Source organism: Trachypithecus francoisi, unplaced genomic scaffold, assembly GCF_009764315.1.
Source record: "Trachypithecus francoisi isolate TF-2019V2 unplaced genomic scaffold, Tfra_2.0 Lachesis_group16, whole genome shotgun sequence".
Taxonomy (NCBI): domain Eukaryota; kingdom Metazoa; phylum Chordata; class Mammalia; order Primates; family Cercopithecidae; genus Trachypithecus; species Trachypithecus francoisi.
In genome coordinates, this window is record NW_022681461.1 from 7,585,023 (window position 1) to 7,600,708 (window position 15,686).

General features: G+C 43.9%; 1 long non-coding RNA gene across 10 annotated transcripts in view; it reads right to left on the reverse strand.

The window, feature by feature from the left end:
• The window catches only part of LOC117098360, a 173,578-nt gene extending 163,586 nt beyond the window's left edge, over window positions 1–9,992 (reverse strand). For all 10 annotated transcript variants that reach the window (XR_004443368.1, XR_004443371.1, XR_004443369.1 and 7 more), the window contains exons 1-3: window positions 9,937–9,992; window positions 3,329–3,399; window positions 1,706–1,751 (exon numbers count right to left, since the gene is read on the reverse strand). This is a non-coding gene — a long non-coding RNA (uncharacterized LOC117098360). The remainder of the gene's footprint in view (window positions 1–1,705; window positions 1,752–3,328; window positions 3,400–9,936) is intronic.
• Window positions 9,993–15,686: the final 5,694 nt, after the last annotated feature.

A 15,686-nucleotide genomic window follows, 5' to 3' on the forward strand; every position in this document is an offset into this window, starting at 1 on the left:
GTGTTGCTGTCTGTATCTGTTAGGGTCTAGGCTGAAAAGAGGTGGCATTCTCAAGGCGTAATTTTGTAAAATTTGATAAAGTGCTTTCAACAAATATGCGGGCATGGTTTTGAAAAATTAGCACAGAAGAGTGGAGCACCCTTGGGCTGTCAGCCCCAGCCTGAAGAGGCAACAGGAGGGAGCACCTACCATCATCTGGTACCCCAATGATGGTGGCTGTTTGGAGAAGACTGTCAGACAGGGCTTGTGGCCTCCAGGAGTGGGAATTGCCAGCCTGCAGCAACCCAGCAGTGAGAAACTCAGCTCCAGACATTGGAGCTTCTCAGACCAACTCCCCATGGCCACAGCTGACTGCAGCCAGAAGACGGAGGAGACCCTGGTACGCCGAGAGAGTGGAAAAGGTTCTACAGTGACAGAGGGGATGCTCAACACGTGTTTCTCTGCTTAGGGATGGTGTTCTATAAGATTGATTAGTTACCTTGCTGTATTACTCTGATACGGCTTCAAAACTATGCTGGACTGGGGCATTCAGATAAGATAACACACGGGATCACTCTCATCTGCAACAGCAAGTTAAGAAAAGAGAATTCCCAACTCCTTTTGCCATACTCGGGAGGTCAGATCTGTTAGTAATAACAAGATGTCTCGACAGCATAAAAGTCCTAATAGCCAACTGAGGGTGTTCATTTATTGGTCAAGCATCTGTGATGTCCAAACTCAAGATAGAAATGATATCTCCAACATAGCATTCTCTTGTTTCTAACTGTATTGCTTAGCACAAAGGCATCTCATCTGGATGCTATCACACACACACTCAGGGTTTCATCGCTTATGTTATTTCCATGATGACTAAGACTTAGAGCGCCGTACACTTTACAATGATTGGAGAAACACTGAGTGTATGCCGAAGCTCTACCTCAGCTTTACAGAGAAATATAGTGTCTGGAAAGCCACCTCTTCTGCACTTGGAAATTAGTCCAAACCTGAGGAGAAGACTGAAAGTAATGTCTCTCTTTGTAACTAAATAAATATGCAATTCCTAGAAGAAATTTGCATTAAATTTAATGGATGATATATACATAGGAGTTTTACTTGTTTGCTTGTTGTTTTTATTTTCTGCAAAAAAAAAAAAAAAAAAAAGCATTTGTTGCCAATACATTTAGATCTCACTTTGGATCAAAACAGCAAAAGCTACTGAAGACAAAAAATGTCCTAGCGGCACCCAAGTCTGGAGGCACAGTGAAGAGATGGGGAACATTCTCTTAGGTCATTTATTCCCCTAAGGCAGCTTTACTGTGTTTCCTGCCAGAGAATGGGGAGAAGATGGAGACCTTGGGAAGGTCCTTCTGGCACAATCAAGAGGAGCAATTCTCAAAGCAGGTTCCTCTCCCCTGAGTGATGTCAGTAGATGTTACCAAGAAAAGTATGCAATGGTTAGGTTGAGAAATGTCAGGTTCTATGAAGTTAAAATAGATTACTTCATTGAGAACTTTGTGAATCTCCAATAGATTGACATGGTACATACAAAATTATCCAAATTCACTTAGCTATGGAGACCTTTTATTAGAATTTTAAATGAAATACCTAGAAGGGAATAAGGTTCCCTGAGACATGCTTTGAAAAACACAAATCTAGATTTTGTCAAGACTCTGGTACTAACAGCCTGCCCAACAAACACAACCAAGATAAGGAAAGAAGCACTTACTGTTTGTGGAAGCAAAAGAGCTGTCAGGATCGACTTCTTGAAATAGCTAAGATACGAATATTTTAAAAGATGTTACTCATGAAACAAGGGCAAAAACATGGGACATGTGTTATATTTTTTAAACAGATGGATTAAAATATTGACATTCTAAGGTAAGTCTGCACCAGCCTTGTAAAAAGTACCTGGAAACACCTGTGTGTCCACACAGCAGCCCTGTGTAGTTCTGGGGTGGCCATTCAGATTCTCATTGAGCTCTTCTAGGCATCGTTGGGACCCCTGCTCCTGGCCCTAAATAAAGAATCCTCCACCGGATGTGTAGCTTCAGCTTTAGCAGAGAGGAGGCCACATCCTCAGAGCCTGGCCCCATCCCTGTTCTCCCACCCCCGTCTCAGGCTTGTGGCCATTGCATCACATGTGACCCAGTCTCAAGTCCTAGTAAAACAACGGTCCCTCCAGACACAAGGAGAGAGTTAAGGGCACTGCACAGTGTTTTTAATTTTAGAAAAATAAAAAAATTAGAATGAGCTTTAATTTTTATTGTTTATGAGTATCTGAGGATTTGGTAGTAAAAAGTGTGTCATGAAACTACCATAGAAAATTCTTTCCTGAAGCTGGGAGCCTTTCACTCCTGGAAGACCCTTGAGGAAATTCTCTGTATAGGCCTGAAAGACTATCTTTCCTTCTCCTCAGCACATTGACCAGCTGCTGGGAATGAAAAAGGAACATCAAAAGTCTGGTTCTTATATAAACAACAGATGATAAGACATGGAATATTTGCAAATTCTTTGCTAGAGGTTCTGCTTTCTCTTGAAATGATGCTTGCTTGCTTTTATATGTTTTCATAAAACCAATTCTTAGAGTCTTCAATGAGGTTGGAGTGTTAAGACTTTTAGCGTAGGCTCTTTCATCTACCCTTGGTCCCTTCTTGCTGTTATAGTAAAAACACCTTAGATGGGATAATTTATAAACGATAGATTGATTTCTCAGTTCTGGAGGCTGGGGGGTCCAAGGCCAAGATACCAGCAGTTTGAGGTCTACTGAGGGATACTACTTCAAGATGGTGCCTAGTTGCTGTGTCCTCCCCTGGTGGAGGGACAGATCAAGAAAAGGGACAAAAACTCTCTCAAGCCCTTTTATAAGTGCACTAATTCCACCCACAAGGATGGAGCCCTCAGGGTCTTACCACCTCCAAGGACCCCACCTATTAATATTATCACCTTGCAAATTAAGTTCCAACATATGACTTTTAGAGTGACACATGCATTCAAGCCACAGCACATCCCCAAAGTAGTAAAGACAGCCAGATCAAGGGCCTGGGACCACTGGACAATTGAAGATCGTCACCTTTTGGAAAGGGTTGTAACCAAAAAGGAGGCAGTATTTGCATACCATTTGGCAATGTGTTAGCAGGCAATAAGGAGACAATATTTAAAAATATATAATGGTGATTTTTGTCTTTTGGTGCCCAAACATATCTTTTTACAATAAAAATAATCAGAGTAAGGTGCAGGGAGAGGCAAATTATGGCAGATTTTAAGACAGAATTGAATCTCTGAAAAGTGCAAAAATGGATACTTGATTTTAGAGATTCTGTCATTTACCCAGAGTTTATATGTCACTTACCATGTGCCAGGCTCTTCTGGGTGCAAAGGAAAAGAATTAGACAATCTCTGTCCTTCATGGAACTTCTGGTCCTAGAAGGGAGAAAAAACGTATGTACAAAATCACAACATATTAAGTGGTAGTATACAGAAAATGCTGTGAGAATACAGACAAAGGAGTGAGAAAGCCAGCATCAAGTGACAGATAAGACTTCCTAAAGATTTCACACTTTCAGATACAATTTGAAAGCTCTCTAGCAGTTCCTCAGACCAAGAAGAAAGCAGCAACATTCTAGGCAGAGGGAAAGGAGGGCATGACTCAGTTTGTACTCACCCAGAAAATATATAGCATAAAGTTAGCAAGCAAAGTGAGCAATTGGAGTCTAATTTCACAGGGAAACTGGGAAATGGTGAAGAGCACACCTCTAGAGGTGAGGGAGCTGGGGTATTTATACAGTCATATAATACAGCCCACTGGCATTGCTCATACCTGGCCTTTCATTAGAAGGGCAGTGCAGTTTTTGACTTGGCTTTGGAAAATTACTAAAGGCCCAAATACACAGATACTGGCAGTCAGAAGTCAGTGGAGCATTCTAAATCATAAGGCCTGAAAAATTTGGGAAGGGCAAGAGCAGATTCTGCTACAAAATGTGAGCCACTGAGATGCAAACAAGGCAAGTGTATTCACAGAGCATTCTCTGGGGTTGGTCAGAGCAGCCCAAGATAAGCCTGGAAATGCTGTTGTTTATTTTTTTCTTTATCATACTTTGACGGGTGGGGACTGCTATGCTTGAATGTGTTCCCCAAAAGCTCATGTGTCAGAAATTTAATCCACAGTGCAACAGTGTTGGAGGTAGGGCCTAATTAGAGGTGACTGGGTTGTGGGGGCTCTGCTCTCATGAATGGTTAATCTTAGGAGTGGTGAGTTAGTCAAGAGTGGGTGGTTATCAAATGAGTCCAGCCTGGTTCTCTTTTGCAAGTGCTCACTTGCCCATCCACCCTTCCACCATGGGATACCATGGGATAATACAGCAAGAAGGCCCTTAACAGATGCAGCTGCCCATTCTTGGACTTCCCAGCCTCCAGAATTATGAGCTAAGTGAACCTCTATTCCTTATAAATTACACTGTGTGTGGTATTCTGTTACAGCAACACAAAACGGACTAAGATAGGGGCTCATGACTGGGGAGAGACTGCTGCTCTCGGGGCCAATCAGTTCTCACAGACAGTAGACTCTGTCGAACCAACCTATACCATCTCTGACTCTTACACTACAGGAGGCAATGTTCCTCTGCCCTAGTCATCCCAGGGCCAGCAGGAGACAAGTAGAGACATCCCTTGTGCTCCGAGTTCATGGGAATTTAACTAGAAAATTCCAAGCTGCTTACTCTGCCTTGCCCATTTCTTCCTGTGAAAACCACAATAAAAGCACTTTCCCATGTTTTTCCCTCTGCCCCTCTCTGCCTCCTGGCCAAGCCTGGTGCCTCCCCATGCGGACCCGCACAGAGTGCCTCCTGTTTCTAGGGAACTGTGAGCAAAAACTTCTTCCTCCATATCAGTTATTTCTGTGCTGTTTGCCCTACAAAACCTGCTTAAGACAAATTTCAGGTACCTTTTAACACAAAGACACAGTGCAAAGAGCCATAGGGGGCCAGGGCAAGAGACCCAGAATGTCTCCTCTGTGTCCCTGGAGATCTTATTATTGGTAAGTACACACACTTGCACAGTAATTACCCTTACTAAGTTGAAAGACGAGTTTGCTCAACTGGATGAAGTCTCTGATGACAATTTCCTTAGCTGTCTTCCCTCTCTAATAGCCATAGGACTCTATTTTCTTTCTGGCATTCAAGTGCCTTTGATATGTCTAAATGCAGCCTGTTTCCTCCAACCAGCCTGTGTTTATGCCGGAAATACAGATCTGGGGGACATGAGGGTTGGGGCTGACATTTGCTGTGTCCAGGATCCTGGTCCCATATGCTCCAGTGGGAAGTTTTCACAAAGACAGTGGCTTCCCTAGATGGACTTCCTGCCTGAGCAAAAATGGGTCATCATCAACAACAACAACAAAAATCAGCCAAGTGGTCATACACACATAACAGTTTTCCTGAGTAGAAGATCAGTTGGAAAAAGGACAAGCAAAGACTCTCCTGGGAGTGGGTTTTTTATACACAAACCAACCAACCCAGGGTCCATGTTCTGAGGGCTGAGTCACTGCAGTAGGTTGTTGTAATTGTCCAGTGAGAGACAGCGTAGCCTCTAGTGGGATGGCAGGCCTGGGAGAGGGAGGCAGGGAAACCAGTGCCAAAGGGTTTAGGAGGTGTCTGCATGGAAGAGTGCAACTAGTGGGTATGTGGAAATGACAATGACAAGGAGGAAGAGGAAGAAAGGGTGATTATTAAAAGTCTTGCTTAATTAGGTAGTGCTATTTCTAACCAAACTAGAGACTATGGATAAAGAAGCAAGTTTAAAGAAATTTAAAAACAAATTAAGTTTTAGACATAGGTATCTGTGTTAAAACCAAATGGTTATGTCTAGTAAGCTATCTGATTTATGAAATATTCATAAATATCCACACTTCAGCTGGAAATTAAATTTGGAAATAGCCCATGGTAACTGAAATCCTGGCTATGTACAAAGTCCCAGAGTCTGAAATGACAGAAGAAGAAAGCAAAAGGTATTCACACTGACAGCTCTGTTGTCAAATGTAACTCTGTTATTACAGCTCCTTTGCTGAGTACAGAGATGTACATGTTAACTGGAAAAAATAACATGTTAACTGGAAAAAATAAGCATGGTGTATCAGACGAGCCAGTGCTATCATGGAAATCTTTGTCATGTCGGTTAAGAATGAAGTTATTCTTACCTCAAGAGAAACAGAGGCCTGAGGAGCACTGCTTTTAAATTTGTTTACTAGGAGACCCATGCTATGTTGCTAATAAACAGTTTTGTTTTGACAGCTTCCATTTGCTATAAATATAGTTCCAAGGAGAGTGTCCAATATTTCCTGATTCGAGTCCAGCCTGAGCAGGTGTGTTCATTGCATGAGTCATGCCATTAGCTGCCAGGACTGTGACTTGGCCACAAAGGCACTTAACGGAATAAAAGCAAGCTGGGAAGAGAATCAGGCTTCTGGGATCACAGTTGCTTGGAATTTGGAGATTCTCTGATAGGTTTGCTTCTTTCTTTTCATTACTGTTAAAAGCAATAGCACCATCCGGTTCCAAGGAGAATTTCTGCCTTAATAGATAAACATTTGATCAAATGCAAGACCTTTTTCCTTTCCCTTTTAATTCATAGTGTTAGTGCATTTGCACTGATATGCTGCTTATGCCAGTTCTGCCACTCAAAACACCCATTTTACCAAAAGCAGGTAACTTCCTCAGAGGAAGCTCTTTAATGAAGAAGTAACATATTAAATAGAACTACAGTAAGAACCTTTCACTTTATCCTACATAAATATATTCACCATTCAATTAGTCATTGAAATGAGGAAATCACATGCAGTGCATTTCAGCTGAAAGTGTCTGTCTTAAAACAGTGGTGTAAGGGGGTCTTATAACACCTTTATGGGTGACAGCAGTTCTGGGACTAAGGTCACAGAAGTGAAGATCTGAGCTCAACAATCTTATAAATTACAAAGGAATGTTTAGACACAAAATCTAGACAGTGAAAACAGAGATGCTGCAGTGGCAGGCCTAGAAGAGAAGGAGGAAGTTGCGGTCTTTTTTCAAATTACGTTTTCATAAATGAAAAGCAACTCATACAACAACAAAATAGGGCATGCATTCTGATTCAGGATGCTGTTTTAAAGTTCTGTTCAACAGTTTACATGGACTTTGATATCATCACACTCTGATTCAAGTACTAAATATAAATAGGGTAAGTATTTCTTCCCTTCCAATGGGGTAATGGTAAACCCAAATTAGGGGCAGCACCGCAGTAAAGAGCTATGTTGGATGAAATCCTGAACCACATTTGTGGGAAGGACACAGGGCTGGCCCAATGAAGTCACTCTCCCAGTGAAAACAGCAGAGCTAACATCATCCTTCCAGGAATCCTGCAAAAGAAGCCACCTGGGATGCAGTAAGATGACCGTAGCTTTCTGGAGTTAAGACGATAGACAGTTTTTTCTTTGGCCACATGTTCTGGTTACAAATCAGAGAGCAAATTTGTTCACACAGATGAAATAAGGATATAGAAAAGGATGATGATCTGTCCCATTTATTCCAGCCCTTTTTCCTGCAAGACTGCTGCTTTCACTCATTCTTTTTTCTTCCCATGAAGTTCACCCTAGAGAGAATTTCTGAGAATAAATGGAGCTTAGTGAAGCTTCTAGAAAGTAGTGTAAAATACTAACATGGTTATTATTGTCGAGTCATGTTTATCAATATGTGGATAATTGATGATAACTGAACTACTGAAGAAAAGTTGTTAACTAAATAGCTATATGACTTTTGGTGGGAGACTGTATCGTAGCTCAGGAAAAATTTATTCCCCTTGACATACCCGCACCCCCTGCCCAGGAGGAATGTATATCCTTGGCCCAGAACAATGGGTTGGCTGACTTGCTTTGGCTTGTTGGAACTTGAGTGGATGCGGATTTCCCTGTCCAAGCTAAGAGCCAAACACACCTGCTGCCTTGGGCTCACTCTGTGTGCTCTTATCGCATCAGAGCCATGCGTCCCAGAGAGTGGTTGTGTCTTCCACCTGGAAACGCAGGAGAATCAGATCTCTGCCCTTCCCACCTGTGGCCTGCAGCAGACCTGCCACAGCCCGCCTGCAAACTCAGGGGTGAGAAAAAAATACTGGTGATTTCATGCCTCACTGAGAGATGAGTCCCCGCACACAAAGGAGCCTCAGTAAGCCTAATGGCTGACTACTCCTAACTGTGGAGGCGAGCTGGCATACTCAAAGTGTGGAAAGAAAGAAAAAACTGTCAATGGCGAATTCTACATCCAGCAAATCCATTCTTCAAAGGAGACATCAAGACATGCTATAATTTTAAAAAGAAAAGGTGACCTGGGAGAATTTGTCACTAGCTGACCTTCTCCCCAAGAAATGCTGAAGGGAACATGGCATGTTGAAATGGAAGGAAACTAGGTAGTAACTCAAATCCACACTAAGAAATAAAAGACCCTGTTAATGTAACAACATAGGTAAAAGTAAAAAACATATAAATGTACTTTTTGTTCATAATTTCTTTTTCCTTTTTTTTTTTTTTTTGAGAAGGAATCTTGCTCTGTTGCCCAGGCTGGAGTGCAGTGGTGCAATCTTGGCTCATTGCAACCTCTGCCTCCTGGGTTCAAACTATTCTTGTGCCTCAGCCTCCTGAGTAGCTGGGATTACAGGCACACACCAGTGTGCCCAGCTAGTTTTTGTATTTTTAGTAGAGACAGGGTTTGGCCATGTTAGCCAGGCTGGCCTTGAACTCCTGACCTCAGGTGATCCACCCCTCCCTCCAGCCTCCGAAAGTGCTGGGATTATAGGCATGAGCCACCACGCCCAGCCACTTCTTTCTTTTTTTCTATCTGATTTAAAAGACCACTACATAAAACGTTAATTATAAATCTTGAGTGATGGGCACACAATGTATAAAGATGTAATCTGTAACAATAGCAGCATGAAGGTGGGAGGGAGGACCAAAGATCATAGAAGCAAAGTTTTTGTATGCCCGTGAAATTTATTTGGTGTTTACTCAAACTAGACTGTCATAAACTAAGATGTTTCTTAACGGGAGCAGCAGGGAGGAAAGCGCACCAGAGATTCTGGTCTGCATGGTCTGTGCTGAGGTCTCAGTTGTATTCATTTCCTGTTGCCACTGTAACAAATTACCATAAACTTAGTGGTTTAAAATAACAGATTTATGATCTTGCAGTTCTGAAGGTCAGAAGTTCAAAATAGCTTCAGGGAACTAAAATCAAAGTGTTGGCAGGCTGCATTACCTCTGGAGGATCTAGAGAAGAATCCTTTGCTTTTCTCAGTTTTTAGAGGTCTTCTACATTCCTTGACTCAGACCTCACATGACTCTGATCTCTGCTTCCATCTTCACAGGCTCTTAACTGCCTGCCTCCCTCTTATAAGGATCCTTGTGATTACATTTAGTACCCACCAGGTGATCAGGATAACCTCCCCTTCACGAGATCCTTAAACGAATCACATCTGCAGAGTCCTTTTAACTATGTAATTGTCTTAATCCATTTGGGCTGTTACAACAAACGATCATAAGCTGGGTGCTTATAAAAAACAAAATTTCAGCCAGGCGTGGTGGCTCATGCCTGTAATCCCAGCACTTTGGGAGGCCGAGGTGGGCGGATCATTTGAGGCCAGGATTTCAAGAGCAGCCTGGCCATCGTGGCGAAAGGCCGTTTCTACGAAAAATAGGAAAATTAGCCAGGCATTGGGTGGCACATGCCTGTAGTCCCAGCTACTCAGGAGGCTGAGGCAGGAGAATTGCCTGAACCTGGGGGGTACTGGGGAGGGGTGTGGGCGGAGGTTGCAGTAGGCTGAGACGGCACCACTGCTTTCCAGCCTGGGCAACAGAGCGAGACTTTGTCTTACACACACACACACACACACACACAAAATTATTTCTCACAGTTCTTGAAGCTAGGAAGTCCAAAATCAAGGTACCTGGAGATTTGGCGTCTGCTCAGGACCCACTTCCTGGTTCACAGGAAGTGAACCTTTTGTGCCTTCTTCCTGCAGCGTCACAGGGTGGGAGGGGCAAGGCACCTCTCTGGGGCCTCTCTGACAATGGTACGCATCCCATTCATGAGGAAAGAGTCTGCCTGAATTACCTCCCAAAGACCCCACCTCCTGATACCGTGACACTGGTGATTAGGTTTTCAAACTACAGTTTTGGGGGGTACATAAATATTTAGACCACAGCAGTAACATATTCATAGGCTCCAGGCATGAGGAAGTGGACATCTTTGGGGACTTTATTCAGCTCACCACAGGTCTCCGTATGCGATACTGAAGTGCAACCAGGTTTTAGAACGACTCAGGCAGAGCCTGGGATGCTCACACCTAACAGAGCCTTCAAGCCTCCAGGAGCTTCATAAGCCTGACCCACACCCACTCCAGACTTCCAGAATCAGGATCTTTGGGTGTGTAGTCTGGGATTGTCACTGTTTAAAGTTCTCACACATGATTCTTATGTGCCCAGGGTTGTAAACCCTCTCAGAGGAAGCATCAGCAGTCCGTACAGCCCAACACACCACAGAGTAAAGTCCCCTGATAAGTTTCAAGAATCCCTGGACACTTGGTGACATTCAGAGGCCAGGGTTCCAGACCGACCTGCACCTGCTCCTTCAGGCATGTCTTTTTGGCAAAACTTCTCAGGTAATTCTGATGCCCATGAAGGTTGACCGGTTGTCCCTTGGAGGGCAGTACTGGCCTACAGATGGATCCAAGCAGCCCCAGCCAACCAGGCTGTTTATATGCAGAGTGATGCACATGGCCAAGGAGATGGTACGTGTGTAAAGGCTTTGCTTTGGAGTGAGCTCTTAAAGGAAATTATTTCTTTCAGAGCCAAACTCAGACACCTAGCAGGGAAGAGTGTGAAAAGGTCACCATGTACTTGATGCTTGGGAAAAGATAGGGAGCCTCCAAAGATGGAGATGTGTCTGCAGGACTTAATTGTTGAAGAATCACAAAGATCCTCTCTAAACTATTTCAAAAGAATACCAGCTAGTGTTGCTGTAATTTGTGCTATTAAAGGAAAAGTCACATGAAGGGGAATATATCTTAGCATGAAAAAATGCAAATTTAAAGTGTGAAGTTAGTTCCATTTTTAAAATTCAGAATCACAGTAGAAAAAAATTGTAAAAGTCGTAAAAAAATTAGAGATAGAAAAATCTCTGAAGACATCTTGTAAAACAGGTAACCTGCCTCATAAAGCTACATAGTAGCTTCTCAAACTTCGTTTATTCTATCTGAAAATGGAAACCTGGCTCCTTCTCCAGTGTACTCATATTGAGGTGTAGTGAAGACCAATGAGGGATATACAAATTAACCATTCAAAGTATTACAAGCAAAGAGCAAACAATGTGTCTGTCATTTAAAAAGTTAGAATTGGGCCGGGCGCGGTGGCTCAAGCCTGTAATCCCAGCACTTTGGGAGGCCGAGACGGGCGGATCACGAGGTCAGGAGATCGAGACCATCCTGGCTAACACGGTGAAACCCCGTCTCTACTAAAAAATACAAAAAATTAGCTGGGCGTGGTGGTGGGCGCCTGTAGTCCCAGCTATTCGGGAGGCTGAGGCAGGAGAATGGCGTGAACCCAGGAGGCGGAGCTTGCAGTGAGCCGAGATGGCACTACTGCACTCCAGCCTGGGCGACAGAGCAAGACTCTGCCTCAAAAAAAAAAAAAAAAAAAAAAAGAATTCCTTGAGATAAACAAGGAAAACTATATTTTAAAGATCATCTGCTTATTTCCACACTTTTGAGTTGGATACATGAAATGTGCAATTAACTATCATCATAAAAAGTTGACTAAGATACTCAAAACTGAAAATCCTAAAATACCGAGAGAAAAAAATGAAACTAGCATGGTTCTTAAGCCCCAAACTTAAGCAAGCACTCACATATTTGTCTCTGGCAGCTGGGCATATCAGCCATGTCTAAACACCACTAAATTTGATTCTCACTTTACCTACAGGCAAACAGCAGTGTATGACTGTCTCTACAACATTCTTGACCTATAGATCTTCAAAGCAACAATGCTCTACTACAAAAAGCAAAAAAACCAAGACCACAAGTAACCCATCTTCAAACTGTCACTCTAATCCTTTCTCTGACTGTCAGATTAAAGGTTGCTGCTGTCTGGAGGTCTATGGCTTCAAATTAGGGATGAGATCATCAAAAAAGCTTAAATTCAAACTTCAGATTGCTAGCTTCCCTATGCTCCATGGTGAAAAAATAAATACGTAAATAGCCATTAGACATGCTATCAAGAATAAGAATGGATCCTGCGTACGTGTAAAATATCAATAATAAGGTATCAATAACCTTACTGACAATATTACAGGACGCTCATGTCCAGTGGTGGTTAAAAATCCAGCCTGACCTTACAGTAGACATTGAACTACATGCCAGTCAGTGATCAAGGTCAAGGGAGGCAAACTCTAGCCCCTGCATCCAAATCCAACACAGCCTACTTGTGTACAGCCTGTGAGCCAAGATGCTCTCTGGATTTTCAGTGAATGAAAACACATGGAAAGAACAAGTATACTTTATGACAAATGAAAAATAAATGACATTCCAATTTCAGTACCCTTAAAGTTTTGTTGGGACTCAGCCATGTTTATTTCTTTGCAGAGTATCTATGGCTGTTTCCGGCTGTAAGGGCAGAGGAGCATAGTTGTGATGGAGACCATATGGCCTACAAACCTGAAAATATTTGCTATCGGAGCTTTTATGCAAAAACATTGGTTGACCCCTGTTATAGACCTTGGGCCTCAACTCTGGCTGGACAATGCAATCATTCTGAGAGCATTTAAAAGAACTGATGGGCAGGCCTTTCAGAGAGTTTTATACTAATTGGTCAGTTTTGATCTGGAAGTCCATGAAAGTTGATCAGTTGCCCTGTGGAGGGCAGCACTGGCCTGCAGATGGATCTAAGCAGCCCCAGCAGAACAGGCCACTTGTCTGGAGAACCAGATGAGTAAGTGTAGCTTCAAGTTGCCCAGCCCTCCCCTCGGCCCTCTTCCCTCCACCCTTGACTTCTGAATATTTCCTTTGTGGGATTCTTACTACAACAGTGCCTTCTCAGGGAACACCCGTTGCTGCCCACCTTGCTCCGAAAGATGTGCAAAGATGTGCACACTCAAAACACACACCATCTCTCAAACATGCACGTGTGCACGCATACCCACATGTCCACATATAAACCTGCAAACACGCATGCACATATATTACACACACTTGTGTGATCTCTGGAGCTCAAAAAAGTGGAAAGAGGATTCTATTAAGATGATGAGTTTCTTATCCAAATTACACACATCTCCTTCCCCTCATTGAATCCTCATGGGCCCTTGAGCTTGAAAAATACGCAGTTAGGCCAGGCGCGGTGGCTCAAGCCTGTAATCCCAGCACTTTGGGAGGCCGAGACGGGCGGATCACGAGGTCAGGAGATCAAGACCATCCTGGCTAACACGGTGAAACCCCGTCTCTACTAAAAAATACAAAAAACTAGCCGGGCGAGGTGGCAGGCACCTGTAGTCCCAGCTACTTGGGAGACTGAGGCAGGAGAATGACGTAAACCTGGGAGGTGGAGCTTGCAGTGAGCTGAGATCCGGCCACTGCACTCCAGCCTGGGCGACAGAGCAAGACTCTGTCTAAAAAAAAAAAAAAAAAAAAGAAAGAAAAATACGCAGTTGTTCTTTGACCCGGATCATATTTATTTTAAGATCTAAAGCAGGGGTGTACAATCTTTTGGCTTCCCTGGACCACATTTGAAGAATTTTCTTGGGGCACACATAAAATACACTAACACTAACGACAGCTGATGAGTTACACAAAAAAATCGCAAAAGAATTTCGTAAAGTTTAAAGACACTTTATGAATTTGTGTTGGGCCACATTCAAAGTCAGACAGTCTCGGTCTGAGGTTGTTTTCCTTTGAACTAGCTCTCCCACATTGGAGCCCGTAGGTGGCAGTGGAAACTCACAGTTGAAATGCTTCTCTTTAAATGAGTGATTAGTGGTGTGTGGTGTGTTGTGTGTGTTGTGTGTGTATGTGTGTAGTGCAGTATGTCGTGTGTGTGTGCTGTGTGTTTTGGTGTGTGTGGTACCTATATGTATGGTATGATGTGTTTGATGTGTGTGGTGTGTGTTGTTTGTGTGGTATATGGTTCATGTATGTGGTGTATGTCTGTGGTGCATGTGTGTGACATCATGTGTTTGGTTTGTGTTGTGTGCAAGTATGTATACACCACATACAAGTGTATGTGTGTATGCCAAGTATGTGTGTGGTGTACATACACATGCATGCTTGCATACAACAGGGTGTGGTGTGTTATGTGTGGTGTGGTGTGTGTGTGTGTGGTGTGTTATGTGTGTGTGGTATGGTGTGGTGTATGATGGTATGTGATGTGTGTGTGGTGTGTGGGGTATAGGGTGTGTATGTGGTGTGTGCTGTGATGTGGTGTGTGTGTGGTGAGTGGTGTGATGTGTGTGTGGTGCACATACGGGGGGGTGTGGTGTGATATGATATGTGTGATGTGGTGTGTGTGGTTCATGTATGTGGAGTGTGTGGTGTGCTGTGGCGTGTGTGGTGCGTGTATGTGGGGTGTGGGGTGTGATGTGGTGCGTGAGTGTGGCGTGTGGTCTGATGTGGGGTGTGTGGTGTATGGTGTGATGTGGGGTATGTGGAGTGTGTGTGATATGTGGTGTAATGTAGTGTGTGCTGTGTGTGATGTGGTATGTGTGTGTGTGAAGCACAGGTGTTCTGGGGAGTGCTTGCCCCCCAGACGCCACTGGGAGGAGAGGAGCTGCTGGCTTAGGAAGCAGTGCCTGCCCGGCCTGGGCACTCAAGTGAGAACAGCAGGCTCAGCCCTCAGTGAGTCCGGCCCCTGGAGACCAGGGCCCATGCTTCTCAGCAACAGCACACAGAGGCCCGAGCCCTGGGCAGCAGCAGTTGCCTAGCATCATCGCCGCCTAGCCTTTCACTTCCAAACTTCCCATCTGGGTCACCATCAAATGAAGAGGAGCTGGGCCGAGTGTGTTTCTGTGGAAGCTCCTTGCAGGGCTTGAGGGCCTTTCTCCTCTAAACTCCTGTGCTTTCTGTCATTGTCACTGGCCAGCGAGAAAGCAATGTGCGTTGCCTTTTAAGTCTGTTTTTATGAACTCCCATTGATTGGGGAAAGCCAGCTGAGTAAGTGGCACCGCTCTCCCCTCTCACCTGTGGACAGGTGAACGTGCAGCCCCACTCTTTCAGGGTTCCACTGCCAGCGGCCCTGATGTGGCCTCTCTGCTGGTGGTGGGGGTAATTATTACTGTGCTGGTATCACTTCTTTGGAAAGGACAATGGAAAAATCTGGCCCCAATCCTTTAGCCTGGGGCATCTGATAAGAAGGTTCTGGGAGAGGTTGATAATGAAGTTCTTCCAGATAGAAATGCGATTTAGTTTACAGACAAACAAGGTGTCGGAAGAAAGGAAGGACACACACAAACGCCTAGGTGCCCTTGTGGTCTGGAGGGGTTACAGTGCCCCAGAGCACACTTTGCTTACTGCTATATGGATTTCTGGGAGCCCCACTTCCTCCTCTATAAAATGGCCACATTGCCTTACGTATCCCAAGAGCATTAGGAGAATTAAGTGAGATCATGTGTCTGGGAAGACTTTGTAAGCTAAAGCCATGGGTGTGGTGTCTGCTG